The 20,706-nt window shown below is 35.2% G+C and overlaps 1 protein-coding gene across 1 annotated transcript in view; it reads left to right on the top strand.

The window, feature by feature from the left end:
* The window catches only part of LOC105215262 (somatostatin receptor type 5), a 266,377-nt gene that overhangs the window by 48,279 nt on the left and 197,392 nt on the right, over positions 1-20,706 (top strand). The gene's annotated exons all lie outside the window — the stretch shown is intronic.

Below are 20,706 nucleotides of genomic sequence, written 5' to 3'. Positions count from 1 at the left end.
AAGGACATATTTGAAATCAGGTGGCAACTCTAAAAAATCGTTTTGCAAGAAAATCAGCTTAAATATCGTAAAAATGGGTGTGCAATTTTCACAATTTTTTTAATATTTTAATTCAGTACATGTGGCAAGGTTTTAATGCATAAATGATGTATAGTGTTGCCTGAGTCTAATATTTTTGTTTTTAATTACAAGTGGTACACCAAAACAAATATTCGCATATACATATGTAAGTAGTATGCGTGGTCGTAATTATCATGTTAAATTCGCTTGTTATGTATGTCAAATATAAGCTCAAATGTCACAACAGGTCCGAGTAACATACGCCTCAACACATTTCAATAAGCGATAACATTTCTATTTATATGCATTTATACATACACACATACACAGAAAAGTAACTACCTCAACATGTGAAATGTTTCGGCAGCAAACCACAATTGCCGTATTTATACGCTTGTGGCTATGCAACACTGGTCGCTTATGTCGAGTTTTGCACTCACAATCGAGTCAAGCATGACTGCTTGAAAATGTTAGTGTCTGTGTTGCGTGTTGTTCACCATCAATATGCTGGCACGTGATAAATGCGCATTTAAAATGCAAATTCGGTCATTTACACACATGTGCACACACGCTGGCGCACGTGATGGGCATACAAAATGCCGTTGATTAGTTGAAAGTGATAAGTGATGTGCAAACAGTGTGGCTGTGAATTGACAGTGTAACTAAGTTAATATATGTATATACACTCCCACACACACACACACACATTTTTATTTTGCTATTCTATTATTCGTACTTTTTTGATTTTTTTTTAGATTATTATTGACCCTTGAAAATTGTCAATTGACAAGCGCATTTTAACTGACTTGACAGCCAATGAAGTCAGTCAAATGGCGACAATAGGGGCTATTGGAATTGTGACTGATAAGGCAGTGCTGTTTTGGGTTTAAGGGGAAAATTGGCTGATGATTTGATAGAGGTCATGTGACATGTGAAGTAAAGTTATTGCTGGAAAAAAATAAAAAAATGCAAAGAAGTTCTTTAAAAAGTAATTAGAATGAATTTGTTCTATAAAAGCCATACAGAAGTTAGTAAAAAATTAAATAAAGAAGAAAATAAATCGGTTTCAAGGATTTTCAGCAACTGTTAATTTCGGGGAAATGCTTTTTCTCAAAAATTCTAAAGCCATTCGAACCAAAAACGTTTCCTCATAGAAGTTGGATGACCACCACAATCTTGAGATTTGACCCTGTTCTGTATTTTCTTAAAATCCGATCTTTGAAAGGTCCTGACATAACATCGACGCTATGCATGATTAGTTTGGATATTGCATTCAACAGTTATAGACTTGTAAACATTTCACTAACGCTAAAATTTCCGCTATTTTAAATATTTACTCCATTTAAGGCAAATCCGAAACGTTCCGTGAGACTAATGGTGTCTTGGGGGATGGTACTCTATCACTTCGAACTGCGGAGGAATGGTTTCGATGATTCAGAGCGGGTGAAAACGACACTATGGATAAGCCAGCCGGCGGAAGACCTGTGACGACGAATACCGATCAAATCATGCAAAACATCGAGTTAGACCGGCATGTGGTAGCTCGTGACATCGCCCAGGAAATGGCAGTTAGTCACCATACCATATTAAACCATCTGAAGAAGGCTTAATACACAAATAAGCTTGATGTTTGGGTGCCGCATGATACGAGGCAAAAAAACCTTCTGGACCAAATCAACGCCTGCGATATGCTGCTAAAACGGAACGAACTCGACCGGATGGTGACTGGCGACGTAAAATGAATCACATACGATAATATCAAGCGAAAACGGTCGTGGTCGAAGGCCAGTGAATCGTCCCAAACAGTGGCCAAGCCGGGAATGACGGCCAGGAAGGTTTTGCTATGTGTTTGGTGGGATTGGAAGAGAATCATCCACTATGAGCTGCTCCCATATGGCCAACGCTTATTTCTACCATCTACAACGAACAACTGGACCGCTTGAAGCAGGCGATCGACCAGAAGCGTCCAGAATTGGCCAACAGGAAGGGTGTAGTATTCCACCAGGACAACGCTGTGTGGTCTCACTTCGTTGATGACTCGTCAGAAGCTACGGGAGCTCGGATGGGAGGTTTATCGCATCCACAATATAGCCCGGACATAGCGCCAAGTGATTACCACCTGTTCCTGTCTATGGTGAACCCCCTTGTTGGTGTAAGGTTGAACTCAAAAGAGGCTTGTGAAAAGTGGCTGTCCGAGTTCTTCGCAAATAATGAGGGGGGCTTCTACGAGGGGGTATTATGAAGTTACCGTCTAGATGGAAACAGATTATCGAACAAAACGGCGCATATTTCAACTAAATCCGATCACTGTAACACTTTTTATAATGCATTGAATAAAGAGCAAAAAAACGAACGGTATTTGACAACCTAATTTAATATTCCAACGATTCTGCGGATTCTATCTTATCTTGTGGTGAGAACTTTTATATATATACTATACTATCTACATATTCATACCAAATATCTGTATTTGTTCTCTCTATAATTCAAAACATACCAAATGCCGTAATAAACCTACTATCATGGGCGGTTTTATAGAAGCTTTGTATGGAAGGGTTCTTTATCCCTATAAGAGGAATAAGTATTTCATGATTAAAGATCATCCCTTCCGCTCCGTCTAAAAGGAATCGAGTATGTTTTTCTTTGAAAAGCTTTGTTATGAATCAACTTCTTGACTGTTCGAAGTATCGCGTTTATTAGCTGGAAGGTATTAAAATGGTTTATTTGTTAGGGAGAAAAATTAGAGAGAGTGCGAATGAAATCATGCTATACGGAGTACTAAATCATTTTTTATCTTCTAAAATCGTTAACAAAAAATTATAAAATTTGCAATAAAGAATCATTTCTACAAAACCCACCGAAAGCCAATGATAATCTCCTTATGGTAGAAAATATGTTAATCGCTGCAATTTAGCATGAACAAACAACAATTAACCTACCACGAGAAATATGCTACATCAATGAAATTAAATCATTTGAGAGCAAAACAGAGTGAGCTTAACTAAAAAATGTAAGCGATACAAAAAAATAATATTTAATACGAAACCACAAATGTTTAATAAATAGGTTTATGTATGTAAATACGAATAAATATTTTTAATGGTTTTTACGTAAATGTTGACAATTAAAATTTTTGTATCATTTTTTATCTTCAAACGATTTCTCTTATAAATTGTGTGATTCACACATTTCATGCATTTCATTTTATTCAATTTTTATCAATTTATACATTTTCAATTACTAAACCGCAATTCGCATATTACATATGTACTTGTCGTATTTATAATTTCGATTGCTCTGCACTTTACTTTTTATTTTCGTTAGTTTAATTATTACAGTTTTCGGTTAAATGGTTTTCAATTGATACATTATCGCGGTCACACTCATGCCGGTATTCTCATGAAGAGAACACTTGTGCGCGACTGATTGATTATTTGAGTACTTTAATTCTTGCGAAATGAATAGGCCTTGACTTCAAGTTGGAAGCGTAAATTGGGACAGTGGAGTGATATTGGGATATTTCATTAATTAAAGTACTTTGATGGGTCCTCATCACTATTTTAAGATGGCTCAAAACTTATAGGAATCTCCATTTATTGGAATAGGCAAAGCTGGGTTAGACAAATTAGCCCTCAAATTGGACTACAATCTTAAACCTGATAGCCTTGACAGACGGCAGAGTTAATCCTGATTAACTCCGTACTTAATTAGATCAAAATATATAGTTGACAGACGGCAGCAAATCGAGTTTGAAACTCCCTTAAACAGCTGATTGGCAATACTATTTTCAGTTTGGTAAAAGCGACCTTTTTTAACAATGTTGCCAATGAAAATACCACTAACTCTCTAAAATGTTGACTATTAAATGGGAGTTAGCAAACGAAGTTAACTGAAATAACTGCCGAATTAATACCGATTAAAGCAGTTAATCCGGCCGTCAGTCAGGGGTATTATACTAAGTCTCCTTTTACATATGTAAACATATTCTATGGGTGCTTCTCTGAGAGTATATAATCTCCTAAGTACAATACATTAACCAATTCAATTTAGATAAATTTTCTTCTTCCCGCGTTTTAAAATGTACTGATAATGTACTATGTTAGAAATATATATCCAGTTATTGATTTTAAATTAAATAGAATATCAGTTGGCTCATAACAGTATCTTTTATATAAAGTTTCTCAATTTTTCTTTGCTCCAAAGTCCATTCTTTAGTTTTTCACTCTTGCGCCACTGTGCCGACCTTTACCAGCACTAATTAATTACCTTTCGCGTGCTGATTGGACGACCATTAATTATTGTGCATACACATTATATATTTATTTGTTTCATTAACAACTTTTATTGCGGCTTGAAATTGTATGCTTACGAGGGTTTTGCGTTTTGCATTTAACTCTTCACTTTTATTTATGTTTCAACATTTCTCATGACTAATTGCATGAGCTGCAAATGTGGTGGATATTAATTTGATATGGTGCAACGGAATTTATTTGCTTGAAAAAATCATATATGAATATATGGAAGAATAAATTTAAGTTTAAGAGAATTTAAATGTAAGTAAAGCTTCACTTTGTTGAATTCTGAGAAGGGGTGAAAAAGAGTGAGAGATCTCCGTAGTATTTTGTTATATTATGAACAATCTCTGTGGTCAAATCAGCAGCAAATTTGAAGTAACTGTATAATATATAAATGGTGTGTAGTAGCTTCTCTGCGTATTCAGTTGCAGTTTACCCATTATGCTCATGCTCAATTCCTACTCCTGCCTCCACGTCGAGCACCCTGGTCAACGTGAGCAATCCTGAGCGAGATGCGGTAAACATTACGAGTGGATCTCAGGGTCACGGCTAAGAGAGAGGGAGCCTTTGTGGGGCCACTCCAACTTACTCGGATGCAAGCAGTCGTCAGCGGGAGCAAGCAACTCGCTATAAACTTGGTACAAAACTTTATTTCCCAACCAGAGTTATGCGTTGGATGTGGAACATACCATATAAAACAAAATCCAATCAAACGACCAATAAGATCTCGGATAAGGACCCATTTTTTTGATAACGACCCCCGCAAATGATCAAAGGACCCACTGGCGGCCGACGAAGAAAAGGACGATCGAAACTCAGGTGGAAGGATCAACTGGATGTGGACCTGAAGAAGCTTGAAATCCCCAACTGACACCAAAAGACCTTTTTCACGTGCGCAATGCAGAGATACTGGCGACGGCTTATGGACGCGGCCAAGACCGAGTTGTAGTGCCAATCGATGATGATATAATATATCTTCTGTTTCTGGCTGTTCTGACTTCAGATTGGTTCGGGATTCTCTTAATTATTGTTTGTACTTTCATTGTCTTATGCAGTAAAATCGTTCTAAGTGATTACTCTACGATCAATAAGTCGAACTTACTAAAGAAGTTTTCTCTTAGTAACGTTCCGGTGCGGGCCCGTTTGGGTTACATGAAACCGGTTGTCGTGGGAAGAGCTTTATAGATTGTGAACTTGAACAGAAGTAACAGTATTGTAAAGGTTTCCCTGGTATTCCTGCTGTAGATCTGTATTGGACTCGTTGAAAATCGCTTAGACGGTATAAACAAGCTTATTTCAAAAGAACCTTAGCAGAGATGTTGGCTCTCTTTTTATATGAGTTATTATCGCCAGCGATCTTAATCGATGTAACTGTACTACATAATTTATTGTACGTAGTGTAGAGGATGATAGTTTCGGCTACAAAGAATATACATTTTGGTTTAACTCGTGAAGATTTCAATGTTTTCAATGCTATGGACATCAAATTCAAGCTCATAGGTAGAGACACTGACCTGACTGACTATTGACCTAAGAAAACTCGCTTAAATAATGTTAGTGATTTTAAAACTAAAATTGCGCATTCGTATTTACACTAGGTAAGCTCATACTAGCAATATCTCTCTATTTAGAAAGTAAAAAAACTTGCATATTGAGCGGACTACTTTACTTTGCATACCCAAGTACTTAGCCCGGAACGAGCTGTCAATATTAATAACAGCAAATTTAAATTCAAATTGCTAAACAGCTGTCATGGCGGCTAAATATCAGGCTCATTTATATAGTATGTGTGTGCATAGCGACAAAGCTGATAAACTGGCAGGATACAATTGACAACCATCCGGCAGGATGACCGTATGGGGCAAAGTGTTCTTGTGCTTCTTCTTCTACATAAAAGTATGTGTATATGTTTACAAAATTGAATATGTAGATGAGCTATATTTAAGAATATATGAATGTATATAAGACTCCGCGTCCATCAGCATCCATACAGACAAAATAAAGGCATCGATGCGATGAAATAGCTGGATACGGTGACCTTGTATGTTGATTTTTTCCTTGTTATTGTTGTTAGTGCATTCATCCGACAGGCGAACAGGAAGTTGTCCACATCCAATAAAAGCTCACAATTTAGCATACAAACATATATGAGAAAGAGCCACTCCGTGCGAAACTGCTGATGTATTACTTAGTGTGTCTACGCTGCTATGATCAACTTAATTTACATACAAGCACATATTCATACACATATACCCACGTACATGTAGAGGAATACGTACCCTTATTGCATTTCCCTTTTGCGCTTTGCTTCTTACTACGCTTGGCATTGAAAGCCTGGCATGTATTCATATACTACTTTATTATTGTTGTTGACCACCGAGTACGACCGTAAGGCAATTTGCTTTGGGCATTTCACGAGATTATGAGATTTATCGGGTAAATGTTTTCAAGGGCCGCTGACCCAAAGTCGTAATCAGGAAAGGCGAGCTAGAAATAAACGAAATTACAGCTAAATCATATTCACCTTGCTTATTTTAGAATTTCGGCAAAAATCATTCGCATTTCGGCAGCTATGCAAATTCTTAGATGTTAACAGCATATAGGGTAAGGCTTTATTGGTATCTTCGTTGTATTTTATGGAAGGAGATTTGTTTTTCTTGAAGATTTGTTTTTCTAAGATTTGAAGGTCAAATAGTCTGATTGAAACAAACGTTTGTACTTTTTCATTGAAATGGTGGGTAGAAAGAGAAGAAGGCTTCAATATCAACTTGGGAATAATTTTATTAATCTTGCAGTCTGGAACCTTTTCTACTAACTGTGGATACGTATTCAGTACTTCACGATGCTAGAAATATGATCTCTAACAGAGGTTTTAGGCCAAGCGAGACTATGTGTTCTCTCAGCAATCCTAGAACTTCTTACTTTCTGTGAACTAGAACTTCTTACTGCTGTGTTCTCTCAGCAATCCTAGAACTTCTTACTTTCTTCTGGTGATCGTTTCGAGCTCGAAGTGTTTTGGCATCTCTGTCGAAGTGCCATTAAAAATTAGTTTTACTGTCAGTACGTATTAGAAAGTTTCTTCATATCCAGTGTAGTGTCGCCGATAAACCAAGTCTTCAAGAATCCAATAGATTACTTGGCTATCCGGTTCCTGGTCTATGAGCCGCCTTTCTTACAACTTTTGCTGAGTTGAGCCATTTGCACTCTTCTGCTGCATAGTCATCCCGCGAGAACTAAAAATCAAGCAGGTTTTTAGTTTAAATTTCTTTTGTGGTTTCAGATACCCCGACTAAATTATTCAATTTGGGAATAATTTAATTCTTCTTGCAGTCTAGAACCGTTTCTACTAAGTGGATACGTATTCAGTACCTTATGTTGCTTCTAAAGATATATGATATCTGACAGAGGTCTTAAGCCAAGCGGGACTATGTCTTCTCTTTGCCGTTAGAGCAATCCTAGGACTTCTTACTTTCTTCTAGTGAGCGTTTCGAACTCGAAGTGTTTGGCATCTCTGTCGAAGAGCCATTGAAACGAAGTTTTAAGGTCAGTACGTAGTAGAAGTTTTCTCCAGTTTCTCGAGTTAAATATCACTTTATACTGCCGTCGATAAACCAAGTCTCCAAGAATCCATAAGATTACTTAGCTATCCGGTTCCAGATCCCCATCGCACTCATCTGCTGCATAGTCCTCCCGAGAGAACTGAAAATCAAGCTGGTTCTTAGTTTAAATTTCAATTTGTGGTTTCAGATACCCCGACAAACTTTGACCTGGCCATAGCAGAGATAAAGATCGCATGGAAAGAAATTTTTTGAGACCTTAACAAATAAATTACAGCCATCTTACATCTTGATATTTTAAATAATTAATCCCTCCAAGTAATTATGTCGTAACAGTCGGCGCATTCGCTTCTTGGCTCCCACGTCACTGTTGACAGCCATAACTTCGAAGTTGTAGATACTTTCGTATACCTGGGAACCAGCATCAACAACACGAACAATGTCAGCCTCGAAATCCAGCGCAGAATCACTCTTGCCAACAGATGCTACTTTTTACTGAGTAGGCAATTGGAAAGTAAAGTCCTCTCTCGACGAACCAAAATCGAACTCTATAAGGCGATTATCATTCCCATCCTGCTTTATGGTGCAGAAGCTTGGACGATGTCAACATCAGATGAGACGACTCTAGGAGTTTTCGAGATGAAAATTTTGCGCAAGATTTATAGTCCTCAGAACATTGGCAACGGTGAATACCGCAGACGATAGAACGATGAGCTGAACGAGTTATACGACGACATTGACATAGTTCAGCGAATAAAAAGACAGCGGCTACGCTTGTAAGGTCATGTTGTCCGAATGGACGAAAACACTCCAGTTCTGAAAGTGTTCGATGCAGTACCCGCCGGAGGAAGCCGAGGAAGGTGAAGGCATCCACTCTGTTGGAGGGAGCAGGTGGAGAGAGACCTGGTTACACTTGGAGTCTCCAACTGGCGCCGAACAGCGAAGAAAAGAGAGGAGTGGCGCGCTCTCATCGATTCGGCTATAACCGGCTAAACGGTTCAACGCCAATTACATACCTACAAGTAATTATGTGGCCAAAGGCATACTTTATAAAACTGACAGTTTGGTTGTGGTATCATCGATTGAACTTTTCTGAAAGTTGTTAATATTCTAGCTGCTGATGCTTATTAACGTGAAATTAATATTCCCAAATTAAACACATGTCAAGGTGAAAAATACGAAAAACGGTAAACATATGATAAATACAAGAATCAAATCAAAGCTTCTGGCGGAGATGCAAACTTTGCTCAAACTGACCATTGAAAACAGACAGATAACAGCACAAGAGAAAAGTTGAAATTGCAAAATAGAAAACTGAAAACAAATATGTCCACAAAAGCAAAAAAATAATCAGCATGTCAAAATTGCAAATAGCATGACAAAAATTGCAAAAAGGAATACATAGTGCAAATGACAAATTGTGAATGGCATCACTATTAACATCAACATCATTCAGTCTGGTTGTGTTGTCAATACTAATATCGTACCACTGACAAGTGCTTCCAATTACGACAAATCTAAGACAGACAGCAGTAATACACACAGGCATATAACTGCGTAAATATATGACACTTGAAATGACATGTTAAGCTAGGTAATATTAGAGGGCGCCACATAGAAATCCATTTATTCAACGAGCAGACGAGCGCAAATTACTATGAAAAAAGTGGAAAAACATGAGTGATTACAGCGTCTAGCGCGGGTGATGAGTATTATTAGATTTGTTGCATCTTTGCACGCGCTGCAAAAATTGCAAAATTGTGTACGTTGGTGGACAGCGAAAATTTGTGGAAATACAAGTTTTTTTTTCTATAATTGAAGACAAGTTCATTTCGTGTAGGCAGCAGCAACGCAGATTCGTTTGGGAGACGAGAAATGCACCTACAGTCTGTGGCAATGCACGTGCCGCTCACCGTTTCAATGTTGCGATTTTTTGAACAATCTTTATTGTGATTTTGTTTGCCAGAGTTTGCAAAGTGGTTAATTTATCAAAATAGCTTTTTTTCAGATTTCCGCGTAATCTGTGCTGTCAACACACAAGTTTTGCTTTGTTCTGACTGTTTTCAATTTGAATATTTTCTACTTTTAACTTATCGCTTTGCGTTCGTTCGAAGAAAAAACTTTCTATGCAATCACTGCGAGTTGCATTAGAAAAAGTTGCAAATTTATGCGGTTAACCGAGTTTAACACAAAATAGCAGAAATAAAGAATAATTTATGAAAATATAATGAATGAAAAGTAGTATGAAATTGAAAACTTTTTAATTAGTACATATTTAAAGCAAAAGGAAAAAATATATTTTTTCAACAATTTATTTCATATTTACAAAATTATACAGATTATTAGCTTTCAAAATACTCCAAATGCGTCACGCTTCGAATACTTCTGCCACAATACACGCGCGAGCCATTTTAATCGCATGAAGACCACTGATTGTTTAGATAATATATATAGGGTGATACATAATCCGTTTATTAATAATATATTTTTATATTTTAATATCAGTGGTAACTCGCATGAATTCAACTTCATAGCCTTTCCAATTAATTGCTCCTCAATATATGGTCCGGTCAATTTATTTTAACCCAAACAAGACTCTCTTTGTATCTAAAATACACAAGCTTGTTTCAAAATGTAGAGAGCATAATATAGTAGTATACGCAGTTGCTAGAAGCAGTACCAATAGTCAAGAAAATGTACTATCTGTGACAATCTGTCACAAATCACATTTTATTTTCTATTATCGTTACGTCTTTTGGTTCTCTGAAGGTTTTACAACCAATGCGGTATAATCTTTATCTCTCAAGTGCGAAACTTTCAAGAATGAAATTTTAAAATATTTCTACGCCATATTCATACAAACCAAATCTACAACTGGCACCCGAAAATATTTTTATGCTTACCGGGCGCACAATGATTGGACAACTTCAACTCATATAACTATGAAATGCGAACCTGTGCCTGACTTAAACAGATGACGCCTTGTTTGACACGATCTCACATAGATGGTGTCAACTGGTCACCACCATTATTCCTAGAAATTTGTTCCCTGATACTGAGTTGTAAGAATTTTTTTCATTTTATAAATAAACATTGTTTGGATCACTCTATATTATTTATAATATACCCAATATCACATTTACACATTACGCATTGAACAGTCCTGCTCAACTCTTTACATTTTAATAGCACTTTAATCTGCGAATGATTACAATTTTTAATGCCCGCAATTAAATGACAGTCGGAGATTATTGCGTCACTTGTAAAATATCTGCGAATAATACGAGATGTGTTCAAAAAATAACGGGAATTTTCGTTTATATTTTTTTAAATATTTGTTTACATTAATATTGTCACCTTTAAAATAACCCGCATTCGATATATGCACTTCTGCCAGAATTTCTTTCAATCGTCAAAACACTTCTCAAACATGATTTTATGATGGCCTTTGGTTCTTTCAGCGATTTCTCGTATGCTGATAAAACGACGACTCTTTAATGTTTTTTTTTATTTTTGGAAATAGTCACATGGCATCGTTATAGTATTGTTTTTGACCAATAATTCACGAACAAGGATTGAAGTGAGAGCTTTATTCAAACACACAAACTCAGCGTCTGCCATAGACAATGTATGCACTGAATACAGATGAAAATTGTATCTTACTTCAGGTTATTGTATTAAAAAAATTCCCATTATTTTTTAATGGACAATATCGTCATATGCATCTTTGAACCAGTAAGCATTTAAACTGGATAACAATATTATATTGTAAGATTTTGGATATAAAGAATTTCCTAGAGGGACTGCTCTTAATCTAGCTGTCAAATCTGCTGTCAAAGTAAAAACATGCGTTTGACATTTACGACCGATGAACGTTGGTACGAGGGCTGCTATATATATTTCTGGCCTAGGCAACACTAAGTGTTGCCAGGTTGCCTAAAATCTTTGTATGGCTATGAAGTACCATCCTCTCGCAACAAAGCTGCTAACAACAAGTCGATCTGAATCGTTTACTATACAAGATATAAAGTAGGCACTAATGAACATATCGGAATAGTACTTTGCATAAATACTGCACTTATAGTGTGGCATCGCTCTTCTAAAAATCGCCGAAATGGGACCAAAAGTTTACAAGGCCCCATATATTGAACATGAGGACCCCAGTGCTTATAATTTTTTCTACCGAAAATATACGTATGTATGTCTCTCAGATATTTTGAAGAAATTCAGGTGGAATATTTTTTCTTCTAATAATATGTTTCCTTTCATTTGTGTTCAAAAATGAGTGAAATCGGGTCATAACTTCACCTAACTTCCATAATATAATATTAGGGTTTCCAACTTTCAATGGACTTTATACAATATATAGGACGAATATGTGGGTCAAATTGTGTGTTATATTAATAAAGTTAAATAAATAAATTGCGAGAGTATAAAATGTTCGGTTACACCCGAACTTAGTCCTTCCTTACTTGTTGTCAAATAAAATAAGAATTAATGACTCATTTTTCCTACGGGGTTACTGGGCATTGAGCCCAATATGAATTGCCCTATGGATATGTATGCCATAAAACTACTAATAGCTACTAATAGATGTTTCACCAATCTTTTTTTACATTAGCAATGTTTTCAATATCTGCTTTGGACAATAATTACTTGTGCATTTATTTATTTAACATATCTTTATTAATTGTCTATTTGTTTTGCCAGTTTTTTCAGACAGGTTGGCATTTATATGATTATACTGACTAGTTTTTATTGTGTAATGCGGCCAACAGTTTGAAATGATAAGTTAAACAGAGCGAATAATAATTTTATTAATTAATATTTGCATTTATTTTTTTAATATCTCAAAGCTACATTTAAAATAAAATTATTGACGAGATTATTATTGGCTTAATTCTAGGAATATATGGAATGCAGTATAAATATTTCTTTAAGTTCCAGTGTTATATTTAAATACTATGTGTCTAAAATATACAAATTGAACTTAAGTCATTTTAACTTAAATTATTCTACCGTAAATAATTCTACTGGCCCTTATATAAATCTAATGAATGCCACAATTTCAGCTTGCTGACCTTGCTGTCAGAAATTGGTCTACCTTTGTCCATCAGGTGATAACCATAAGCGCAAATAGATTTAGAGAAGTTTAACAGATTTATTAACCCTTTCATGCCCAATGTTGGGTATATGCAACATTGTACTTATCGGCTCCTAATTCTCGTTATTTAAATTTTTTTAACCAGCGGTTTTTTCAATTATGTAGACTTATGTGTTATGCAAGCTTTCAGTTACTTTTTCTGATTTGAGCTGTGCACGTGTTCACTCAGTAAGAGTTCTTAGCAGAGAGAAACTGGCAAAAATCGTTTCGCGAAAAAAGTTATACAAAAGTTGTTATACAAAAATGGTTCAAAAACATAAAAAATAATTGTTTTATTTTAAAACAAAGTGAACTATATAAATAAGTAAGGATAAGAGAGTTATTTAGTAAAAAAATTTTGTGAAAAAAGTGTTTAGTTTATTTATAATAATTTAATTTGTGCCTATAAGCAACATCACATAGCTAGTGAACCAGGTAACATAGGACTTTGAAATTTTTATCACTTCATATTTGAGTTAAGACTAATATATATCTGTCCTAAAAAATCTGTTAGCTCCGCCCATTTTAATTCGGGCATGAGAGGGTTAACATTTACAGCTTAAACCACTCTAATGAACATCCAGCATGAATTTACTTGTGTAAAGTCATAATAACAAGTAAGGCACACAAGTAAATATTTATAAACATAAGTAAGTGCGTACTGATTGACAGACAAGTGTGTGCTCATTTATGACACTTGTAGGCATTTGTGATTTTCAATTGCACTCTTGTGGCCAGCAGACAAGCAAAGAATCATAATTTAACTTTTGATTTGTCAACGGACATGATCGAAGATATGCTAGAGTATTGAGTGTGTAAATATTGTGATATATTTGTTATTAAATTTTAGAGAAATAATTTGGTTTTTGAAAATCAGATTTTCAATTTGTCAATTTTGACAAATTATGTAATTTCACTTAAACCACAAAATGTATAATCAAAAATGCTTAAATATTCAAGTATACTGATTGTTTATATTCCATTTTAACCACAATATTACGTAGTGTGCTTTTAGGCGCCAAAGCTTGTGGCGGCCTTCTTGCCATAGTGTCTTAATTAAAATGAAATAAATAAGTATGTGTAAACATATGTATTTGAGAATGCTTAAATAAAGTAAAATTTTAATTAAATAAACGTTAATGAATTTATATCAAAAACTCAATTCACACAACCAGTGCAGCACTTAAAAGTATGCCGCATTTATGCAATTATTAACATTAATTATTTAGATGCCTAAATGCATGTGATAATTAATATATGAGAGCAATTTGCGCATTATGTTGAGTAACAGCCAAGGAAGCTGGGTAATATGTGGCGCATAATATACAATTTTGTATGATTATGTGTTATGTAGTATATCCTTAGGATTAAATTAACAGTATAATGATATTTTATTGAGTTTGGTTAATTCTGAGAAATTGAGTTGTTGAAGATTACATATGCAAAAGTAAAACTTTCCTTGAAAAATGTTGATTCACTAAAAGCAATAACATATGTTTTTCAGAAGTTAAGTGCTTCTCTAAAATGTGATGAAGCCTACACAAATAAAATTATTGACAGAATAAACAGTCTTCATTGAAGTCATGCCAAAGACTTTTATTTCCATTGAGTGTAACACTTGACTGATCGAGGGTATTGTAAAGAAGAGTTTTTTCTCGGCTGAAGGTCCGTTTAATTTAATTCAGAAGATATGCTACTTCCTAGGCATATAATAACACAACAAAAGCTCTTCAACTGTTGTAGCATAATGCTGATAAAACTGTATTGAGAGTATGGTTCTTTCTCAGCTGAAGGTCCGTTTAATTTAATCCAAAAGATATGCTACGTCCTAGTCATATAATATCCCAACAAAATCTCTTCAACTGTAGCAGAATGCTTACAAAACTTTATAAAATCGAGTTAATACAATTAAAAATTTAATGAAACCCACAAATTCAGTGTACGGAGCCTTATAACATACAAGCATACCTGCAGGCGTTCAACCGCAACTTATTAACACGCTAGCTATAGTATAACTTAACGGAAGTCAATAAAAATGCACAGAATGGGCTAGAGTAAAAGGCAATAATCGAATAATTATAATTTTATGACCAATCGTTGACAAGGAAATGAGCAGGAAATAGTGCTGAGAGGATGCCTACATGTAGGCAACAAAATGCACAAATTGCATGATTATACCAGAGAGTTGAGAAAATTTCCAAAAAAACAAAATATTAACCGTACTCGTACTTTAGAAGAACTTCATAGCAGGCCACCTATAAGCTTGGTACAGTTTGCTAATGAGTTACTGCTTCGAGGCAATGGCAGGTGTACTGCAAATGACCTAGCTCTTTGTTAGGTTATACAACAGAGTGCAATTGTGCGGCACATTAATTAAACACACGGGCGATTCAAGCAATCAGACATGCCAATCTATTGCGCAATTACGCTTGCCGGATGAGTGGGCGTAAGTTTGAAGGTGGCGCGACTTGGCTGGAGTGCCGACAGATAGTTGCGTGTAAATGGCGAAAACGTGTGCGAAACAACAATTCATTGACTCGACACTGCAGACCGTCCGCACATCTGTTTGAGGCGACCATAGTTAAAACGCCTGCAAAAAGGTTGGCCAAATGAAGTGTAGCATAGATGCAGGCGCACAAGCGTAACGTTATTATGTAAATTTTTGAACATATTAATGATAGGCGTAGTGAAGCGGAAAATACCGCAAACGATTTGAATACAAAAAATCAAAAATCCAATTCTATTTTGAGCTAATCATTCGTACGCTGCTGATCTGATGATCTCTACATATGTGAAAAATTTGTGCGAAATGGACACATGTGGCGCAATTTTCCACAAGCCACCCATCATGATGCGTTAGCCTTTACTCCGTAACATAAGCAAATCTCGTAATCGAGTGCAAAATTTGCTTTTAGCCCATCAATTATCTAAGCAACTCGTCAGCGTAAGTGCCTCGATTGATTAATGCAACACGCGCGGCATTGCAATGTCTATACATATATAGGCGCATGTCTCTGGCAAATCGTTAACAAGCTCCAGCCTCTGTGAGATTAATGTGATTATTTTGAAATATAGCTTTTTATTTGGAAATGCAGAACGTGCAAAAGTTTTTGCGCGCTTACAATTGAGTTTCACGTGGAATTTTTTTTTCAGGCTGTGTGTTTGTAGGTGTGCAGGTTTTAGTGTATATAAGTTTATACCAGTGAGAAGGTAACTAGAGTGTTATATTTTTTATTCAGAACTGTTACACATTTCTCAAAATTTCGATCGCAAATAGATTGCCTTTATTTTTACTATTAATACTAAATAATGCAGTTATTTACTATATGGCTCTATGGTTTGAGTCTTGACTAGGGCGGTACATCTCACGTGATCTCGTAGACTACTAAAGCTATATCTATGTATATCCAAATTTTCTAGAATCGTTTCTTTTAGATACTACCAATGTCCAAAAATGGAGATAATCCGATAATCACGACGGCCACCTCCCATACAAAGATTATGTTGAAAACTACTAAAAATGCTTTAATTCAATAAGGAAAACACCAGCAATTTTTTTTTTTTCAAATTTCATTATAAAGATGGTATAGAAGGGCGCTCAAGTTGATATATACAATTTTAAATGGGTTTGGCTCCGCCCACTTATGGGTCAAAAATCATATCTCCGAAACTACTCAACCAATTTCAATGAAATTTAGTTTATGATATTTTCCTTGGATCGGTTCATAACCACGCCTACTTTCTATATACCAGAACTTTGAAGTTCACACCCGATCCTTTCTTACTTGTTTATTATTAATACTAAGTGATGCAGTTCTTTACTATGTGGCTCTATGGTTTGAGTCTTGACTAAGGCGGTACAGCACACTAGCATCCTTTCGACAACAACTGGTCTAGCATGTTCGATTCGCTAACGCGATGTCCGGTTTAACTCTTAAGAGATACTCGAAGTCAGATTTCAGGATATACTTCAACCAAATATACAGATGACTTTCTCCATTCGCTAGGGCCTGGACCTTCTGAAAACTGAAGTTTAAAACTTTTTTTTTTTTTTGAAAATACCTAGTACGAGTTTAATATCCTCTTACTAGGTATTTTCCTTAAACTTAGAAAAAATTTAACATTTTTAAATAACACGTCAAAGGTTACTTTAGAGTCATTAATTCCACAGTGGCTTCTATTTTTCTTTTATTACGGAGCATTATTTTGTGCAAAGAGTTGACATCGGCAGTCAAAAATATCATTCAACCTCCCATACGAAATTTTTTAGCATTAGTCTCTTACCGCTTTGTAGCAAAATCGGTTCTAAATATTCTAAATACTGCAAACTACCTTCATATGATCTGTTCGCCAGTGAAATATGAATGTTAATATTTAAAACTTTTTTTTTCAAAATTTCGCGCACTCATTCCGCCATTTTTTGCTTCAAAGGTCCACTAATACCCCCAAATAAAAAACCTTTCGGTACTCATATCACGCACAGACAGCTATATCGCCACAGACTCAATTGCACAAACACAGCTAACTTCGCGCTTAACGCTTTGTGACGGATACGTCGTCCTAGCGAAATGCTATTTAAAAAACGATGTTTCTGTTAAAAAATGCTGTCACAATTTTTTGGCACAGCATTTCGAAGATTTTTTCCCCACCAATTTTTGCGCTTTTCGCATTTCACACGACCCGCGGCAACACTTTGAGGCAAGTAATATGGAAAGCTAAGCGGCATATGTAGCACATATATCAATATGTAGAAATGTGTGGCGTTTTTGTGAATTTACAAGCACACATATCAACAAATACAAGCTTGCGTGTGTGTTTTTTTGAAGTATTTACTGTTACGCGTCTGCCACTTTATAAGCGCATTGATGTGAATATTTGCAAACGGAGAAATGCTCTTTGCTAGACTGAAGACAGCGACAGCGCTTACGAACCCCCAGGCAGTCTTGAACATTTTCGTATATTTGTTGCTACCAATAATAACATATGCATATATGGCTAGATATATTTATATACATATAAAGCATGAGTGCTGTCTTCACATATATTATATTTACATTTGTGATCTGTCAATATTTGGCTTGCCACCCGCCAAACACATGTCAATGTGACACAACTGAATTTCAAAGTGAATGCGATAAATACATACGTATATTACGATGTATTTAGATATGCGAGTATATATTTGTCATAAATACATGCTCGTGACACATTCGAAATTTATTCGGTTTTTGTGCCTTAATCGTTTCACAACCTTTGATAAAGCCAAATCCACTTAACCCCATTTTGTATAGCTTTTAAATTTTTAAACGCATTTTATTACTAACGAAATTTTAGCAAGTGCCTGCCTTGTTGAATAGCTGTTTCACGCTCAGCCTCACTCTTTCTATTATTCTCTTGTCAGCCTTCTATTATAGGCTGCTCTTCTCGCTTACTCCCATTCTCAGCTTCACTGGTTATGTCACTTGCGGCATATTTAAATATTTAATGATGTGTTGATATGTCACTAAATGTTACATTATACCGTTATTGGTGACAAGCAGTAAGTTTGACGTTTAAATTCATTTAGTAATTAGCGGTAATTAATTTAGAGTGCTGTTTGTAAATTAGTTGAAATTTGGTTAATAATAATATTAATGATGAAATGAGACTATAAAGAGTGTAGAAAGTAGAGTTTAAATGTCGGTAAATAGACTGTTAAGTGATTTCGTATAGTTTTTCCTATAGTAGTACTAAATAGAAAACAAAAGCTAAGATCGAAACCTTCTTACAGTCATCGTTGCACTGAGAACTACTTTTGTTCTTTGTAAAAGACTGAAGTATAACTACAAGCTTTAGAGAGAGAGAGAGCTAAAGAGTTTAAATTCAAGAGATTTGAAAAAAATATTATATCGAAAGGTCGGGAATAAAATGTATGCAACGACCTCAAGTTGATACCAAAAAGATGTGCCCGAAATTCTCCGAAAATTCTATAATTTAGAGTAGTCTTTCAGTTTTCGTTTCGAATAAATGGACAGATTAATTCACAGATCGATTTATTTGCTTGCTAAATTTAATCAGTGCTCTCTTGTCAAAAAAATTTGAGAGAAGAGAGTATACGAATACATCATTAAAGTAGTTTTCGATGATGCCAAGGGTAAGTTTACCCGATGCTCTCTTGTCAAAAAATTTGAAAGAAGAGAATATGCTAATACATCATTAAAATAGTTTTCAATGCTACCAAGTTTAGTTTATATGTCATAGTTATATTATTGTGAATGGCTAAAATTACCATTCACAAGAGCGTAAGGTAGCACCGAGAGAATAACCAGGTTTGTTTGCATATGAGTCTCAGGTATACATGGGTATACATGTAGGTTTTGGGTTTTGAAACACGAAATGTCTCTTTTTTACGCTCTATGTCTCTTCTACACTTTTCATCTCTCTTTATATTACATATCTCTCTCACTCTCCCCTTACAAATCACTATAATTTCTTCAATTCGTCCGTGATATCCCTCTAAAAAACTATAGCATCAATTCTTCACTTCATATACAATTGCAGCAAAAACTTTTCATCACACACCCGCCACTACAATAAATTGATGGAATTAATAAACAGTTATAAATAAGAATTCCAACAACAAATATGAACAAAAGTGTGTAAGAGCGTATATTCTTAAAAAAATCTACTGACTAATACATATAACAGTATAAATGCACGAGGCTCAGCCGACACGTGGCGTTGCCTACAAGCACAATTTTTTCGACGTTGAAATCGGAAAAACATGTTCAGGAGAAATTTGTATATATTACATATATATTTTATTTAATATTAATAACAGTATATGCATATATATACTTTTTTCTCTCTCTTTCGCTGGGCAAATGTTTGCGCTCACACTTTTGTTTTCATTTCTTGTTAACAAAATAATAAAATTGTATGACCGAGGCTGGAGGGGATAAAGAAGAGTACATAGAGTGCAAGTGAAAATTACGGTATTTTCAAATTTTATTTGCATTGAAATGCCGGATCTTTATTAAATTAATATTTTCCAGTCGACATTTGGGAGATTACAAAGCAGGGTGCACCGTAGTTTATCAAAAATATTAATTTTTCGATTTTTTTTATGAAAAAATTATATTAATTATTTTTAAATATTTTTCTAGAAAATTCGAATATTAATTTTTAGCTAATAGTTCCTGATATTAAGCGAAATATTCTCACTTTACCTTACAGGAATATATGAAATTAGCCAATCGGTTCTTAGGTGGGAACCGATTTCATTAATGTTTGGCAACTTTTAAATGTTTTCCGAAAGCTCAAACCCTAAATAATATTTTAGGTATAAGATCTATAGAAATGACAAAAATCATTATAGAGGTTGTGTAGGGTCTAGCTACAAGTCTGGGAAGGTCTAAAGTGATTTGTAGTTAGACAGTTATATAGAATTGTTTCGAACATAAATAACAGTTATGTTATACATATATATATATTATAAGGAATATAGGCGTGGTTATTAGTTTTCTCCTACCTCCACATCATGAAAATGTAAAAAGCTATATTACCACGTTCAGTTCACGCGTTGAAATCTGCAGATAATATCGAAATTCTAGAAAAATTAGCTTGCGGAAAGAAGACATAACAGTCAAGCTGCAGTAATTCTTCATTTATG

The sequence above is a fragment of the Zeugodacus cucurbitae genome, chromosome 4 (assembly GCF_028554725.1).
Source record: "Zeugodacus cucurbitae isolate PBARC_wt_2022May chromosome 4, idZeuCucr1.2, whole genome shotgun sequence".
Taxonomy (NCBI): Eukaryota; Metazoa; Arthropoda; class Insecta; order Diptera; family Tephritidae; genus Zeugodacus; species Zeugodacus cucurbitae.
The sequence above is the reverse complement of the archived record's forward strand: the minus strand, read 5'-3'. Positions and strand labels throughout refer to the sequence as shown.